Source organism: Somniosus microcephalus, chromosome 4, assembly GCF_052327205.1.
Source record: "Somniosus microcephalus isolate GS21.2 chromosome 4, FLI_Smic_1.0, whole genome shotgun sequence".
NCBI classification, from domain to species: domain Eukaryota; kingdom Metazoa; phylum Chordata; class Chondrichthyes; order Squaliformes; family Somniosidae; genus Somniosus; species Somniosus microcephalus.
This window is the reverse complement of record NC_140990.1, coordinates 218585008-218601671: the sequence shown is the minus strand read 5'-3', so window position 1 is coordinate 218601671 and position 16664 is coordinate 218585008.

The window sequence follows — 16664 nt, the reverse complement described above, 5'->3', positions numbered from 1 at the left end:
TGCGGGCTCACTTGGGTCAACAGCTCTGGACAACGTGTCTGCTGTATACATCAGCTTACCCGGTGTGTACGCAACATTCAGTGTATAGCGTTGCAACCTGATCATCATTCTTTGTATTCTAAGCGGACAGCTATTTAGTGGCTTTTGGAACAATGCAATCAAGGGCTTATGGTCAGTCTCTACACTGATTGCTTGTCCTGCCACAAACTGGTGAAATCTTTCACAGGCATATGTGATGCTGAGCAGCTCCTTTTCTATTTGAGCATATCGCGTCTCCGCGTCTGTCATTGAGCGCGATGCATATGCAATAGGTTGCCAGTAGTCATATTTTTGCAGAAGAACGGCACCGAGCCCACTCTGTGATGCATCTGATGATATCTTGATGGGTCTCGCTGGGTCATAAAACCTCAGAACTGGTTCCTCTGTGAGCAGTTTCTTTAGATCACTCCATGACTTCTCATGCTCATGATTCCATTCCCATTCTATGTTCTTTTCAGTTAGTCTTCTCAGTGGCGCCATCTTTTCTGAGAGGTTGGATATGAATTTACCCATGTAGTTGATCATTCCATTAAACCTCTGCACGTCCTTTTTGCATTGTGGCTTTGGCATATTCTCAATGGCGGACACCTTTCTGGGATCTGGTCTGATGCCCTCACTGCTAAGGATATTTCCCACGAATGTCAGTTCTGTCACCCCGAGCTGGCAATACTCTCTATTCAGCTTCAGGTTTGTTTTCCTTGTTGCTTCCAGCACTTTTTTCAGTCTCTCGTCATGCTCAGTTCTCGTGGTTCCCCATACTATGATGTCATCCATTGATGTATCAACTCCCTCCAGGTGCTCATAGATCATATGGATAGTTTTGTGATACACTTCAGGAGCTGAGGCAATGCCAAATGGTAACCTTAGGAATCTGAATCTGCCAAATGGACTGTTGAATGTGCACAGTCTTGAACTTGCCTCGTCCAATTTCATCTGCCAAAATCCTGATGATGCATCTAACTTGCTGAAATACTTTGCATTTGCAAACTGTGACATGATTTCCTCACGCGTAGGAAGCTTGAAGTGCTCTCTCTTTATTGCTCTGTTTAGATCTCTTGGATCCAGGCAAATTCTGAGCTTTCCATTCTTTTTGTCCACAACGACGAGGGAACTCACCCACTCAGTTGGCTCATCTATCTTCTGAATCACGTTCAGGCTTTCCATCCTGTCCAACTCTGCCTTCAGTTGCTTTTGAAGAGCAAACGGAACTTTTCTGCATGGATGTATGACCGTTGGCATACTTTTATCTACTCTGATCATGTGTTCTCCTGGAAGGCAGCCTAGACCCTGAAATAGGTCGTTGTACTCTTTCATGAGTTCATCATAGACTGTCTCTCCTTCGCTTTCCACAACGAGGACTCTCTTTACCAGGTTCAGTCTCTCACAGGCTATTAAACCTAGTATGGCTTGCACATCCTTTGGCACCACGATTAATGCTAGCGTGTGCTCTCTGTCCTTGTGTGTCACTTTGACAATGCATCTTCCTTTCACTGGTATATCAATACCTGAGTATCCTGTCACTTTCACTTTTATTCCATGTATCTTTGGTCTGGGTCTAATTTTCTTAAAATCAGTCTCTGATATCACATTAACTTGTGCACCAGTATCCAATTTAAATGGAATGTGTATGTCATTCACTTTTAGTGTCAACATCCAGTCTCTTTTTTCTTTTTTGTTTTCAGACACGACATCCACATTGAACTCCTCTATCTCGCTTTCATCTATTGTATGGACCTTGCTTTGTTGCGCTTGGTTCTTACAGCAACGGGCATAATGGTTGTTTTTGTTGCAACTATTGCATGTTTTACCATATGCTGGACACTTTCTTGGTGGATGCTGTGTACCGCATCGACTACATGACTTTCGATTGCCCTTTTCATTTTTGTTCGCTGGCCACGCCTCTTTTTTCACATTGGCGCTCTTTTTGTTAAACGGTTTGTGTCCGTTCATTCTCACTGCATCCACGTTGCAGCTACTGTCACTGAACAGCTCCTTTGCCTGCGACTTCACAGTCTCTGTAGCCCTGCACAGTGCTATGGCTTTTCCCAGGTCTAGATTTTGCTCTCTTCGCAGTCTTTCCCTTAGACCATTATCTGGAATACCACACACCAGTCTGTCTTTTATCAGCGAGTCTGTCAGTCCCCCAAATTCACATGTTTTGCTTCGGTTTCTCAGTTCAGTCACATACTGATCAATAGTCTCTCCCGTTTTCTGTACACATGTGAAAAATCTGTGCCTCTCAAACATCACGTTACGTCTAGGTATGCAGTCGGCCTCAAACTGTTCCATTATTTTATCCAGCTTCATTTTGTCTCCATCAGCAGCGAATGTGAAGTTATTATACACCTCCAGCGCTTCATCACCCACGACATGTAAGAACACTGACGCTTTCATTTTCTCACTTTCCTCGTCAGCTCCGATTGCCACTAAATACAACTCCAAACGTTGTTTGAACCTTCTCCAACTTTCAGCCACATTACCTGTCAACTGAAGCTTCGCCGGTGGGTGTAAACCTTCCATTTTTTCACTTCGTTAGCTATTCTCCAATGGTAAGTAACGATGTTCTCTTTTGGCTTGCTAATATGTGGAGAGCTGATTTAACTTCAGATTTTTCCTCTTCATCTCTTTCAATCACTTCTTCTGACACCATGTATTGATTTGTATGTGGGTTCAATGACGACACATTCATGAAAGAGAATGACTTTTTATCTAAAGTATGTTAATCTCAGTTAACAGCATTACAGGAGACACCATCTTAGAGATCCATTTAAAATGAAACTAAAACTAAACTGCTTGTCTCTCACATGCCCTCTGCTGGTCAGGCATAAGTAATCAAGCAGGCAAATATGCTGGTAAGGCATCATAATCAAACAGGCAAATACCATCACTATTTGCTGATATCATTACACCCATATGGTTGGATATTATACAATCTAGTTCAAGAGCCACAATGGCATAAAGGTCACGCCCTTACTTTTAATGGATGGTATTTTGATTAAAAGTTGTTCTAGTTTATAAATTGCTCCAATCTCCTAAAAAGGCAAACAGTTGTGATTAGATTATAAACTATGATCCCGCACCTCACTATTGCATTTCTCATAATGTCACATATTTTGTGAAAATCAACAAAAACTTATGAATGTAATTATGTTTCTTCAGCTTGGTATACTTAAAGCAAATAGTCATTTCAGTGGAACTTCTTAATCTTGTAAGTATATTCTTCCAGCCCCAGCAGCTGTTAAGAGGTTTTATTTAGGCACAGTAACTTACCTTTCAATCAAGTGAAAAAGGATGTTGGTCACAGATTGATTACCAAGACTGCTTGAAATTTTATTCAAATAGATCACATATACTTCTAACAATTTCAGGCATACCAAATGAATCTCTTTTTGTGGACACAGTCTGACAATATGCGAAAGAACTCGGATACTTATTTAGCTGAGTTGTTTGAAACACAAAAGCAAATGCAACAAAAAATGTAAATAAAGGCAATACATGGCAAGTTTATAACATACAGAACATTCTACAACAAAATGGAATTTGCTTAACGAATATACACTGTATATTAAACACCAGTAATTCCAAATTAAGTATGTCAATTTGCACCAAATACTCGGAAGTCACAATGAAATACTAGCCAGCCTGCACAAAATACAGACAGCAATAATGGCAATCTCTTCACAAAATAAATTACATTCAGCCTCTAAAAATGGCTGAGACAGCAGAACTAATCGATAGAACAAGAAAAACCTAGAAAGAACTGGTCGTCAGAACAAGATTACCTCTTACACTTCTTTCTTTTCCTGTCAATTAGTTCTCTTGATTACTTCTACAGATTTGTTCTGTTCATTTGTTCTGTAGATTAGTTCTTGTCATTCCTCCTTGCTCTGTCAACCAGTTCCATAGTCGAGGCTATTTGTTGTGTAGTGACTTCTGCCACAATACCTTATATTTAATATAACAGGTATTACAATATGATTTATTTGTATTTTATTTGGAATTACTACTATTTCATACATAATTGAAGAATTGTATTGCACACCAAGAACATTTTTTTTTTAGAAACTGGAAAATGCCGTTAGGACTAGACATCTAAGCTTGTGCTTTTTCCACAGAGCTGACCTTTCAACACATTTCTCAATCCCTTCTCTTTCCAGAGCATAGCCAATTGTCTCTTGAACCCATTCATACTGCCTGCCTCCATTGCCTACTGTAGTAAAACAGTCTCAAACCCACGACCTCTACTACATTGAAGGACAAGGGCAGCAGGCGCATGGGAACACCACCACCTCCAAGTTCCCCTCCAACTCACACACCATCGTGACTTGGAAATATATCGCCGTTCCTTCATCGTCACTGGGCCAAAATCTTGGAACTCCCTCCCTAACAACACTGTGGGAGTACCTTCACCACACAGACTGCAGCAGTTCAAGAGGACGGCTCACCACCACCTTCTCAAGGGCAACTAAGGATGGGCAATAAATGCTGGCCTTGCCAGCGATGCCCACATCACATGAGTGAATTAAAAAAAACAATTCTTTGGGGAATATCTTCCTTTGTTGTTGCTAACTCCCTAATTTCAACTTGTGTCTTCTGACATTTGAACCCTTCATTAAGTTAAACAATTTATGAATTCTTTTCATAATCTTCAAAACCTCAATTAAATTACCTCAATGTCTCCTCTTTGACAAGCAAGAATAAGCGGGTGATTTTCATTTTTTTCGCCTGGTGTAACAGGGCAGTAATAGTCTCAAAATGGGGTCAGTCGCCTTACCACCCCGTTAACCCTGATGTTATGATATTTGACCAAGTTTTTGGCCATCTGTCCTGACATCTCCTTCTGTGACTCAGTGTCAAAGATCTTTTTATTGATATCGCTCTTAAGCGCCTTGGGATGTTTTGCCATGTTAAATGCGCTATATAAATGTAAGCTGTTGTTGTTGTTGGTGTCCCGCCGCACACCAGCCCAGTGCACAATCCTGCTCTTTCTGGCCCCACGAAAATAAATACAAACTTATCTGTTAGCGCCTCTGTGGCGAGACCGCCTGCTGATGCCAGTCGAGGCATGCGCAGCACACGCTCCACCCAGTGCCGTCCTAAAAATGGCAAACAGGTATGTCATAGGACCTGGATTTGCATTTTAAATGGGCCTACCGCCTGACTCCGGCAGCCCAGCGGTAGGCCTGGGTGCGGGGTGGTGAGAAGGGAGGAATGGGGGGGTGGCTACAACAACAGCGGGGACAGGGCAGTAAGTTAATTCCCAGCATTTTGGGGGCACTTCTGCCCCGTTTTCGTGGCATCACGCTTTGCCTGCTGCCCACTGCCCGCTCATTTTCTGCCTGAAATTAAAATCGGCCTTCTGTAATAGATCACCAGGAAGTGAAGTGGAGGGAAAAAACAGAAAATCTTTTGAAACAATTGACTGCTGAAATGGGGGGACTTTAGGAACTTTCTGGATGGATGTACTAAGATGGGTCGAATGGCCTTCCTCATCTGTCATTATCTTGTGATCTTGTGACGTAATTGTTAAAATTGATGTTGTTATCTAGGACATTTTACATTGCTATGAATGGAAATGGATTAATACAGGAACAATGTTAATTTTATAGCATTTGAACTTAAGATGAGTGAGTTAATAAAACTTTGCAAGCTGTATAATGCATTGATAAACAAATAATAATTACAACTTTATAGTCAGATTAATAGGGCAACTGGCTGAAATCCAGTCATGTATTTGAGTTGCTGTCTTCCTCTTCCTCAAGCCTTTGTATGCCCTATGATCAGGACTTGTTACAAAATAAAAATGACGCACATCACTTCCTGTTTGAATTCCTATAATAATTTAACCTGAATCATTTATCTTTGAAAGGTAATTAAACATTATTGTGGTATTCTGTTCACTGTCTGTTCTTGTGCTATATCAACACAGGTTCCCTTGTAAGCAATCAACATCATAATTATTAGAATAGGAATTAAGTCGTTTTGAAAACTTTTGTTTTGATCATATGTTGTTTTGCTTTCAGTGAGGAGATTCATTCTGTAAAGCAATTGTATGCTGGATATAATAGTACTGGTTACATTTGTTCAATTATAGGTAGGTGAATGGCTGCAATAAAATATGTTTTTCAATTTCCTGCCGAATTTGCCTTTAGGGCGAGGAATCTGTCTCATAATATCTTGCTCTTTTAGCAATTTAAGCACGATTGCTCTCTAAACAGCAGTTATTGTTAGTATATTCATTACGTTGAACAGCAGTTAAACAATTGTAATGGAAATGGCACCTTAAGCCATATTCAACAGCTTCCTTCATGAATCAAAGTTGATTATATCAGAAGTACTCTTATTTCTACCAGAGCTATTTAAATAAGAAGTGAATCAACATTATGGAAAAATATTTAACTAAGTCTACAGTAAAAGCAGATATGCCTGTTGATCAATAATTTTGGTCATCAGAAATTAAATTGGCTTGTTTCTTCTTTTCCATGTGGTTTTGTTAAAGGTCTGTTTTACTCTTGATGTTGTTACCTAGGACATTTTTCATTGATATGAATGGAAATGGATTAATACAGGAACAATGTTAATTTTATAGCACTTGAACTTAAGATGAGTGAGTTAATAAAACTTTACAAGCTGTATAATACATTGATAAACAAATAATAATTACAACTTTATAGTCAGATTAATAGGGTGACTGGCTGAAATCCAGTCATGTATTTGAGTTGCTGTCTTCCGCTTCCTCAAGCCTTTGTATGTCCTATAATCAGGGTTTGTCACAAAATAAAAATTATGCACATCACTTCCTGTTTGAATTCTTATAATAATTTAATCTGAATCATATTTCTTTGAAAGGTAATTAAACATTAAATAAAGAGTTTGTGTCAAAGATACAAAAATGATAATGAGCAATTACTGCAGATCATGTATATTAAATCAAAATACTTGGGTCTTTAGAGAAAAGTATTCTTATTTATTATTTATATATATATAACAGGTGTGCACATAAGAAAATGAGAAAGTACATCAAGAAAATCCATGTACAATTCCCTACCTTCAGTTCCGTACAAAGCAACTGCCCAGAAAATGTTCATCCCCCTCCCACCTTGATACCAATCTTGTATCCCATTTATTCGATATTGAATAAGGAATCAGTCGGACTCTTTTAACAAAGTCCACACTCGTTGTATCAGATCTAGTCTATGCATCAGGAACATTTAGTGTGAAATAGTTATGCCTTAATTTATGTATAACTTTAGATTTGTTTAGTTATAATCATAATCCCAGTTCTCTCGTCCAGCACAAAGAACATCTCCACATTTAACCCTCCATTTATGATTTTAAAAACTTGAGTCAAGACCTCTTATTTATGTTTAAAAAGAAAGAACTTACATATATATAACACCTTTCATGTGATCAGGATGTCCCAAAGTGCTTCACAGCCAATGAATTACTTTTGAAATGCAGTCACTGTTGTAATGCAGAGAAACATGGCAGCCAATTTTCACACAGCAAGCTTCCACAGATAGCATTGAGATAAATAACCAAATACTCTGTTTTTTTGCTGATATTGGTTGAGGGATAAATGTTGGTCAGGACACCAAAATTTCCCAGCTCTTCTTTGAATAGTTGGATCTTTTGCACCCACCTGAGAGGGTAGACAGGTCTCCAACAATGAAGCACTCCTTCGGCACTGCACTGAAGCATCAGCCTAGGTTATGTGCTCCAGTCTCTGCAGAAGCAGTTGAACCCGCAGCCTTCTGACACAGGGCAGGAGTGTGTTACCATTGAGCCAAGGCTGACACCCGAATGAGACCACAAGATACATAAGAAGATGAAGCCCATACAGCCATGCTTAGCTCACCACAAAGAGTTTATAGATTCCCCCATCAAACATTCAACTATGTCTAAGGTCTTTGCTTCTCCTGCCCTACCTGAATCCCATTCTATGGGCTAGATTTTCGGGGAGCCGTCAGGCGGGGTTTCAGGCGTGTGGGGGGAGAAAATCCCGACTTTGGGGTCCCGACACCATCCCGCCCAAAACCCTGCCCCACGTAAGTTTCAGGGGCGGCGGGTACCTGTCCCGCACTGGGACCTGCCGAAACCAGGCGGGAAGGGATTAGTGCCAATTAACTGCCTGTTAACAGGCAGTTTTTAGCCTAATCCCCATTTTGAGGGTTTCGTGTGGGTTTCCCGATGGCTCCAAACCACGCCAGGTTAGAGCATCGGGTTGAATGAGTTGGAGGGTGTAGTGTGTGTACCTGTCTACCTTTAAGAGAACTATTGTATGTAACCGTCCACCTTTAAGAGAACTACTTTAGGTGTTGCACTACTTTGTTGGCTTCTGTATACTGTAATACCGACGGTGACCACACCGGTATATAAGTGCTGTGTCAGGATTTATTGGGCAGATTCGCCCTGACCTTCGAATAGTAAAGTCCTGTTTTAAGTTACTCTGGTAGTCTGTGTATTAATTAACTAAACAACCCACAGACTTTACAGTGGCGACGAGTCCGATCGTACCCTGCGGCAACAATACTTCCGAAGCAGTTAACGAGCGTCGAGAAGAGGCAACCGCCCTCGTCATTCTGCTGGGAGAAAACTCGAGTCTGCAGAGCTGGAAAGGAGGAAGAATTCAGAGACAAAGACTTCCATCAGCAACAGGCACTGACTGTCCCTTCTGCCACGGTGAGGAGTGAGCCGATCAGCACGAGAAGCAAGCCGGCCACGGTGACTGTGAGTAAGGGAAAAGTAAAAAGAATAACCGGAGGATAAGGGCGGTGCACTCGACCACGGTCGAGGGGGAAAGGAGCCGGACAGAAGTCGGGCCCAGAGGCGCTGAGACTGGGGCAGCGTGGAGCAAGGAAGCCGCGGTACAGACAGGCTGGGGATGCAACGGCGTCGTGAGACAGCTAGACCGCGACCGGCGAAAAAGGCCGGGCAGCGACCGAAGCCACGAAGCGCTGCGACCGGGAGCGTAGGCGCGGGAAGATATAAAAACTCAGCCGCAGCCGGGGAGGGAAGCACCGGACTGCGAGAGGGCTGGGAGGCGCGATTGGGAGCCGAGCGAGCGGGAGAGGCAGAGCCGACCAAGGGAGACTGAGCGAGAGCCAGTCCAGCGGCTGAAACTGTTCGCCGTCAACGGGGTGTACCCAGCGCCGGTAGAGCCGAGCGAGCGGGAGAGAGACAGAGCCCGAGCAAGGGGAACTGAGCGAGAGTCAGCCCAGTGGCTGAAACTGTTCGCCGTCAACGGGGTGCACCCAGCGCCGGTTGCCCTGCCGAGAAAAGGGAAAGCACTGAAGCCGACGCGCAGGCTGTGAACCTGAAAGCCAGCGGCCGTCGCCCGTGGGGAAAGTGTACCCCTCCCGCCAGGGGAAGAAACGCGGGAAGCCGCCATTAGGTGGAGAAGAAGACAGAAGCGGGGAACCGCCATTGAAGTGGGCGGGGAGAGAAGATAAGCGCAGGAAACCGCCATTTTCGCGGGAACCGCCATCTTGAAGAAAAAAAAAAGAAAATTTAAAGAAATAATCCGTGGTGTTATTAGGAAGAGAGGAAGATGCCTAAGCGTGGTAACATCAACGATTTTAATTCCGAGGTAGAAGACTGGGCCACGTATGTGGAACGCATTGAGATCTATGGTGAGGCCAATAAAATAGAAGAAGATGACAAAGCTATAACCTTGCTAAACTCGATGGGCGCGAAGACATACGGGCTCTTGAAGCATCTACTAGCACCAGCTAAACCGGCGGATCAGACTTTCGATGATATTGTTGCTGTCCTGAAGGATCATTTTAACCCCGCACCACTGATGTTAGTGGAACGATCCAAATTTTACGCGAGAACGCAACGGAAAGAGGAAAGCAACGCGGAGTACCTGATTGAACTGCGTAGGCTAGCGAAACACTGTCAGTTTAGGGAAAATCTGGCAGAGGCACTCAGAGACAAATTCGTGTGCGGAATGTCGAAGGAAGAAACACAAAAACGACTGCTCGAAGAGAACGATCTTACACTTGATAAGGCTGTCCTTATTGCTGCATCGAACGAAGCCGCAGCGAAAAGAACGGCGGAAATGCAGCTAAAGGCAGCGGCACTCAGTGTGCAGCAAATTACTTTGGGTACAACGAAATGCTGTCGTTGTGGGAAGACAACACACGACCAGAACCAATGCTGGTTTAAAAACCAGGAATGTAGGAAATGTGGCAAGCTCGGTCACATAGCTAAGGTATGCCGGTCAGGGAAGAAGACCAACAATAATGAGTCACCACAAAAGAGGTACAGAAAGGTACATGAGGTGACTAGGAAGAGTCCGGAAGAACAGAATTCGGACTCACACTCCAACTGCAAGGAACTGGATAGTCTGAGAATTCACAATGTGAGTAATGAAGCTGACCGACAAGCTATCTGGATCACACTACAGATTGCAAAAGTCCAAGTGAAAATGGAAGTGGACACCGGATTGGCGTTGACGGTCATGAATAAGCATGATTATAAAAAGTTATTCAAGCATATTCCCCTACGGGATACGGAACTAGTATTGCAGACATACACGGGGCACAAAGTATACCCCATCGGAAAGATAGAAGTCAAGGTGAGATACAAGGACAAAGATCACCAAAGGATGGACCTGTATGTGTTGCCTGAGGGAGGTCCACCACTTCTGGGACGGGAGTGGATCAGGAAAATAAAGATAGACTGGCATTCACTAAACACCATGACGGTAGATTCCGGAAAGGAAGATGTCAAACCTGAACGGTTGTCCAGAATATTGGACAAAGCTAAAGAGGTATTCCAGCAAGGACTGGGAACACTGCGAGGAATTAAAGCAAAGGTTAAGATTGAAGAACATGCAAGTCCAAAATGTTTCAAAACCAGATCGGTACCTTACGCGATACGACCTGCTGTGGAGGCAGAACTGGAAGAACTTGAACGATCAGGGGTACTGTCAAAAGTGGACTGGAGTGAGTGGGCCACGCCCATTGTTCCCGTCATGAAGTCTTCACCAAGTAACAAGCCAGGGGGACCGGGGACGGTCCGCATCTGCGGAGACTTCAAGATCACAGTGAATCCGGTGCTTCACACGGTACAATACCCGCTTCCGCGGATTGAAGATATCTTTGCTTCGTTGGCTGGAGGGAAACACTTCAACAAGATAGACCTGGCACAGGCATACTTACAAATGGAAGTCGAGGAAGAGTCGCGTCAGTACCTCACCATCAACACACACAGAGGCTTGTATCGTTATAATAGACTGGTTTTTGGGGTAGCTTCGGCTCCAGCAATTTGGCAGAGGGCCATGGAGCAGGTATTACAAGGAATTCCAAGCACGCAGTGTTACTTAGACGATATCCTGATTACGGGAGAAGACGAGGAAGAACACCTCACAAATTTGAAACTGGTGCTCACCAGGTTGAAGGAATATGGCCTTCGAGTTAATCGCAAGAAATGTGAGTTCTTCCAAAAACGGATCTCGTACTGCGGTCATGTCATTGACCGAGAGGGGCTGCACAAGTCACCTGACAAGATAGAAGCTGTCGTGAAGGCCCCCGCTCCGGAAAACGTATCACAGTTAAGATCATTCTTGGGGTTGATTAATTATTATCACAAGTTTCTGCCGAATCTATCCACAGTGCTGCATCCGCTGAATGCTCTGTTGCGGAAAGAAGTACCATGGAAGTGGAGTGAGGAATGTAAAAAGGCCTTTCGCAGAAGCAAGGCGTTGATTACCTCTGAAGAAGTGTTGGCTCATTTCAACCCAACGTTACCTCTTCGTCTAGCTTGTGATGCTTCCCCCTATGGAATTGGAGCAGTACTTTCACACAAGCTACCAAATGGCTCGGAAAGGCCAGTGGCATTCGCGTCCCGATCATTGACCTCCGCGGAGTGAAATTATGCTCAAATAGATAGGGAGGCCCTCAGCCTTGTGTGGGGCGTAAAGAAATTCAATCATTACCTGCAGGGCAAGAAGTTCACATTACTGACAGACCACCAGCCGTTGGTGTCCATATTCAACCCTAACAAGGCCGTTTCCACCATGACAGCGCAAAGGTTACAGAGGTGGTCCGTGTTACTTGGGGCACACCAATATGATATCGAATACAAAAGGTCCAAACAGCATGGAAATGCTGATGGGTTATCGCGCTTGCCATTGCCAATAGTAGAAGAAGCGACTACAGTGGACCCGGTAGAGATGTTCCACTCATCCATAGTGGAATGTCTACCAGTAACAAATTCGATGATCGAAAACGAAACAAGAAATGACCCGACTCTCTCACGAGTCTATGATTTAACGGTGGAGGGATGGCCAGCACAGGGCGAACCAACGCTGCCAGCATTTTCGCAGAGAAAAGAACAGCTGTCAGTGTGTTGAGGAACCCTGATGTGTGGATCTAGAGTGGTGATTCCACCCAAACTTCAACAGAAGGTGTTAAAGGAGCTGCACGAGGGACATCTGGGTGGAGTGAAAATGAAGAACCTAGCAAGAGCGTTTGTGTGGTGGCCAGGCATTGATGGGGACATCGAAGAAATCACTAAGAGCTGTCTAGGATGCCAGAAGGTCCAAAACGCGCCACCACAGGCTCCTCTGCATCCATGGGAGTGGCCCTCATCTCCTTGGCAAAGGGTACACATCGACTTTGCTGGTCCATTTATGGACTCAATGTTTCTAATAGCGGTGGATGCACACTCCAAGTGGCCGGAGGTAATAAAGATGTCCACCACCACCACGGAAAAAACCATCACAGTGTTAAGGACCATGTTTGCTAGGAATGGGCTGCCAGAACAGATCTGTTCTGATAATGGACCGCAATTTGTGTCCGAAGAATTCAAGAAATTCTTAAAGAGCAATGGGGTTAAGCACTACACGTCAGCCCCATACCATCCCGCCTCCAATGGATTGGCTGAAAGGTTTGTCCAGACCTTCAAGAAGGCCATAAAGGCCATGGGTAATGAAGCCATTAACTTACAACATAAGGTGGATAGCTTCTTGTTGGCGTACAGGAATGCAACACATGCGGTCACAAATCAAACTCCCGCCATGATGTTTTTTAATAGACGACTAAGATGCCGGCTGGATTTGCTTAAGCCAAACGTCAGAAGGGACGTAGAGAACCGGCAATTCCAGGGCATGAATGAAAGGCCAACTAGATCTTTTCAGATAGGTCAACAGGTTTTGGCCCGGGACTACCATACCGAGAAATGGCAGCCTGGAACTATTGGAAAAAGGCTAGGGCCGTTGATGTATACGGTGGACATTGGGGACAGTATAATAAGGCGCCATGTTGACCAGATCATAGGGTCAGCCACAAATGGCCAACCTACTCCACCACCTTACACGGTTAATGTTGAGACAGAGATACCCAGAACACCTACCTCCGATCTGGTAATACTGGAATCAGATGAACCTGACACTGTCCTTCAAGCCGAATCGACCTTGCCAGAAGCACCTACTACCCCGCCGGGAGTTACGACACCACCGAGGCGTTATCCGGACAGAGTCCGGAAACCTCCAGAGAGACTGAATCTGTGAACTGTCTTGCATAAAGTTGTATATATGTTATAATGTATGTTTAATGGGGAATCAGTATGTTGTAAGCTAAAAAGGGAGGATTGTAGTGTATGTACCCATCTACCTTTAAGAGAACTATTGTATGTAACCGTCCACCTTTAAGAGAACTACTTTAGGTGTTGCACTACTTTGTTGGCTTCTGTATACTGTAATACCGACGGTGACCACACCGGTATATAAGTGCTGTGTCAGGATTTATTGGGGAGATTCGCCCTGACCTTCGAATAGTAAAGTCCTGTTTTAAGTTACTCTGGTAGTCTGTGTATTAATTAACTAAACAACCCACAGACTTTACAGAGGGGTCGCGATGTCAGTGCTCGGGTGAGTGATGGGTGATGAGTGTAAAGGTAAGTGTGTTTGGTGTGTCTAAAGTGTGTAAAGAACTTTTACTTACCTTTACTTACCTTAACAGCCTTTCTTCCTGTAGTCGTCAGGAGCGCAGCACTCAGCCGGAACTGAAAGCTGAACGGCTGCGATCTGTCAAAAGTGACAGCCTTCAGCTTTTAGTGCTGCTGAGATTTCTAAATGAGCCTGCGCAGAAGGACTCATCTTAGAAATCAGACTGTCGGTGTTTGACAGCTTCAAACAGCTGTGAGACACTGATATTTCATCTGCCAGAAATCTTGACAGATGAAATTTCAGTCCGTGACGTTACCTGTTGCCGGGTGGCCCTTAATTGGCCTGCTGAGCCCGCTGGGCGGGCTCAACAAGGTCAATCAAGGGAAAATCGTGCGAATTGGCCAGACGTCGAAGTAGGCGGGTCAGAAACCCAAAAGGGGAAGTCCCGCCTTCTTCCCGACAGGTTCGACAAAATCGACCCCATATGTGTTGATCACTCTTTCTGTGAGGAACTTCCTGACATTAGCTTATGCCTTTTGGTAGTTTGATCTTGTGTCCCCTTGTCCAACTGTTATGGTTTATTTTGAAATAATGTGGCCACATTTTAGAATACTGTATAATGTACAGCTTGGGCATAATACTTCAAAAGAACACTGATGTATTGAAAGAGTTGAGAGAATGACAAGGCTGATTCTACAATTTAGAGCTCTGTGTTATGAAGTACTCTCCTTGGCAACTATCTAAGGCTGAATCAGACTGTTCGCAACCTTGGTGTAGTATTTGACCCTGAGATGAGCTTCTGACCACATATACATGCCATCACTAAGACCGCCTACTTCCACTTCCATAACATCGCCCAACTCTGCCCCTGCCTCAGCTCATCTGCTGCTGAAATCCTCATCCATGCCTTTGTTACCTCTCGGCTTGACTATTCCAATGCACTCCTGACCGGCCTCCCATATTCCACCCTCCATAAATGTAAGCTCATCCAATACTCTGCTTCCTGTATCCTAACTCGCACCAAGTCCCGTTCATCCATCAGCCCTGTGCTCGCTGACATACATTGGCTCCCGGTTGAGCAACGCCTTGATTTTAAAATTCTCATCTTTGTTTTCAAATGGCCTTGCCACTCCCTATCTCTGTAACCGCCGCCAGCCCTACAAACCTCCATGATATCTGCGATCTTCCAATTCTGGGCTCTTGAGTATCCCCTATTTTAATCGCTCCGCCATTGGCAGCCATGCTTTCAGCTGCTGAGGCCCTACCTACGCTCTGGAATTCCCTCCATAAACCTCTCCATCTCTTTACCTCTCCTCCTTTAAGACGCTCCTTAAAACCTACCTCTTTGAACAAGCTTTTGGTCACCTGCCCTAATATCTCCTTATGTAGCTCGGTGTCAAATTTTGTTTGATAACGCTGCTGGGAAGCGCTTTGGGACATTTTACTACATTAAAGCCTACTGCTTAAAATCATGAGGAATGAAAAATGTAGATTCAAGAAATTAACTTGGACTGTGGGTTCTGAAGGAAAAGATATGAGTATAAAATTAATCAGCTTCAAGCAAGATTTGAGATTCAGAGCCTCCCCTGCTGAACATGTGAGATAGATTTATTAAGATCAGTATAGAGATGATTGAATGTCCTGTGGAACATGATTACTGAGCTGCTGAGCCACTGAAATGTCATGCCAAGGAAGTCAACCAGTAAAGGATGAAGAACGATAGCAAAATACTGCAGATGCAGAATGTTGGGACATGAGGTTAGATAGAAATTCTGGAGTTTTAGAGGGCACACTGGGCCAGATTTTCAGTGTGCCGTGAGGCGGGCTTTTAGGCGTGCGGGGGGCAAAAATCCTGAATTCGGGGGTCCCGACACCATCCCGCCCAAAACCCGCCTCCACGTAAGTTTCAGAGGAGGCGGATACCCGCCCCACACTGGGACCCGCTGACCCAAGGCGGGAAGGGATTGGTGCCAATTAACTGCCTGTTAACAGGTAGTTAACAGGCAGTTTTTAGCCTAATCCCTATTTTGAGGGGTGTCGTGTGGGATTCCTGACGGCTCCAAACCACGCCAGGTTAGAGCAGGCAGGCCGTCGGGTTGAAGGACTTGGAGGGGTCGCGATGTCGGTGTTCAGGTGAGTGATGGGTGCATGAGTGCAGAGGTAAGTGTGTTTGGTGTGTCTGAAGTGTGTAAAGAAGTTTAAATTACCTGTACTTACCTTAACAGCCTTTCTTCCTCTAGGCATCGGGAGTCCATCACTCAGCCGGCACTGAAAGCTGAATGGCTGCGATCTGTCAAAAGTGACAGCCTTCAGCTTACAGTGCCGGTGACAGTTCTAACTGAGTCTGCATAGAAGGACTCAGGTTAGAAGTCAGACTGTCAGTGTTTGACAGCTTCAAACAGCTGTGAAACACTGATATTTTATCTGCCAAAAACTCTTGACAGGTGAAATTTCAGTCTGTGCTGTCACCTGTTGACGGGTGGCCCTTAATTGGCCTGCTGAGCCCGCCCAGCTGGCTCAACAAGGTCAATCAAGGGAAAATTGCGTCGATTGGCCGGACGTCGATGGAGGCGGGACTAAAACCCGAAAGTTGTAGTCTTGCCTCCTTCCCGACTGCCGAATGAAAATCCAGCCCGTCTTTGCAGAATCTTTCCTCTAGGGAATAAATGGATTTGGAGGAGTCCATGATACAGCAGATTATACATGGTCTGTAGAAGGAATGCACATC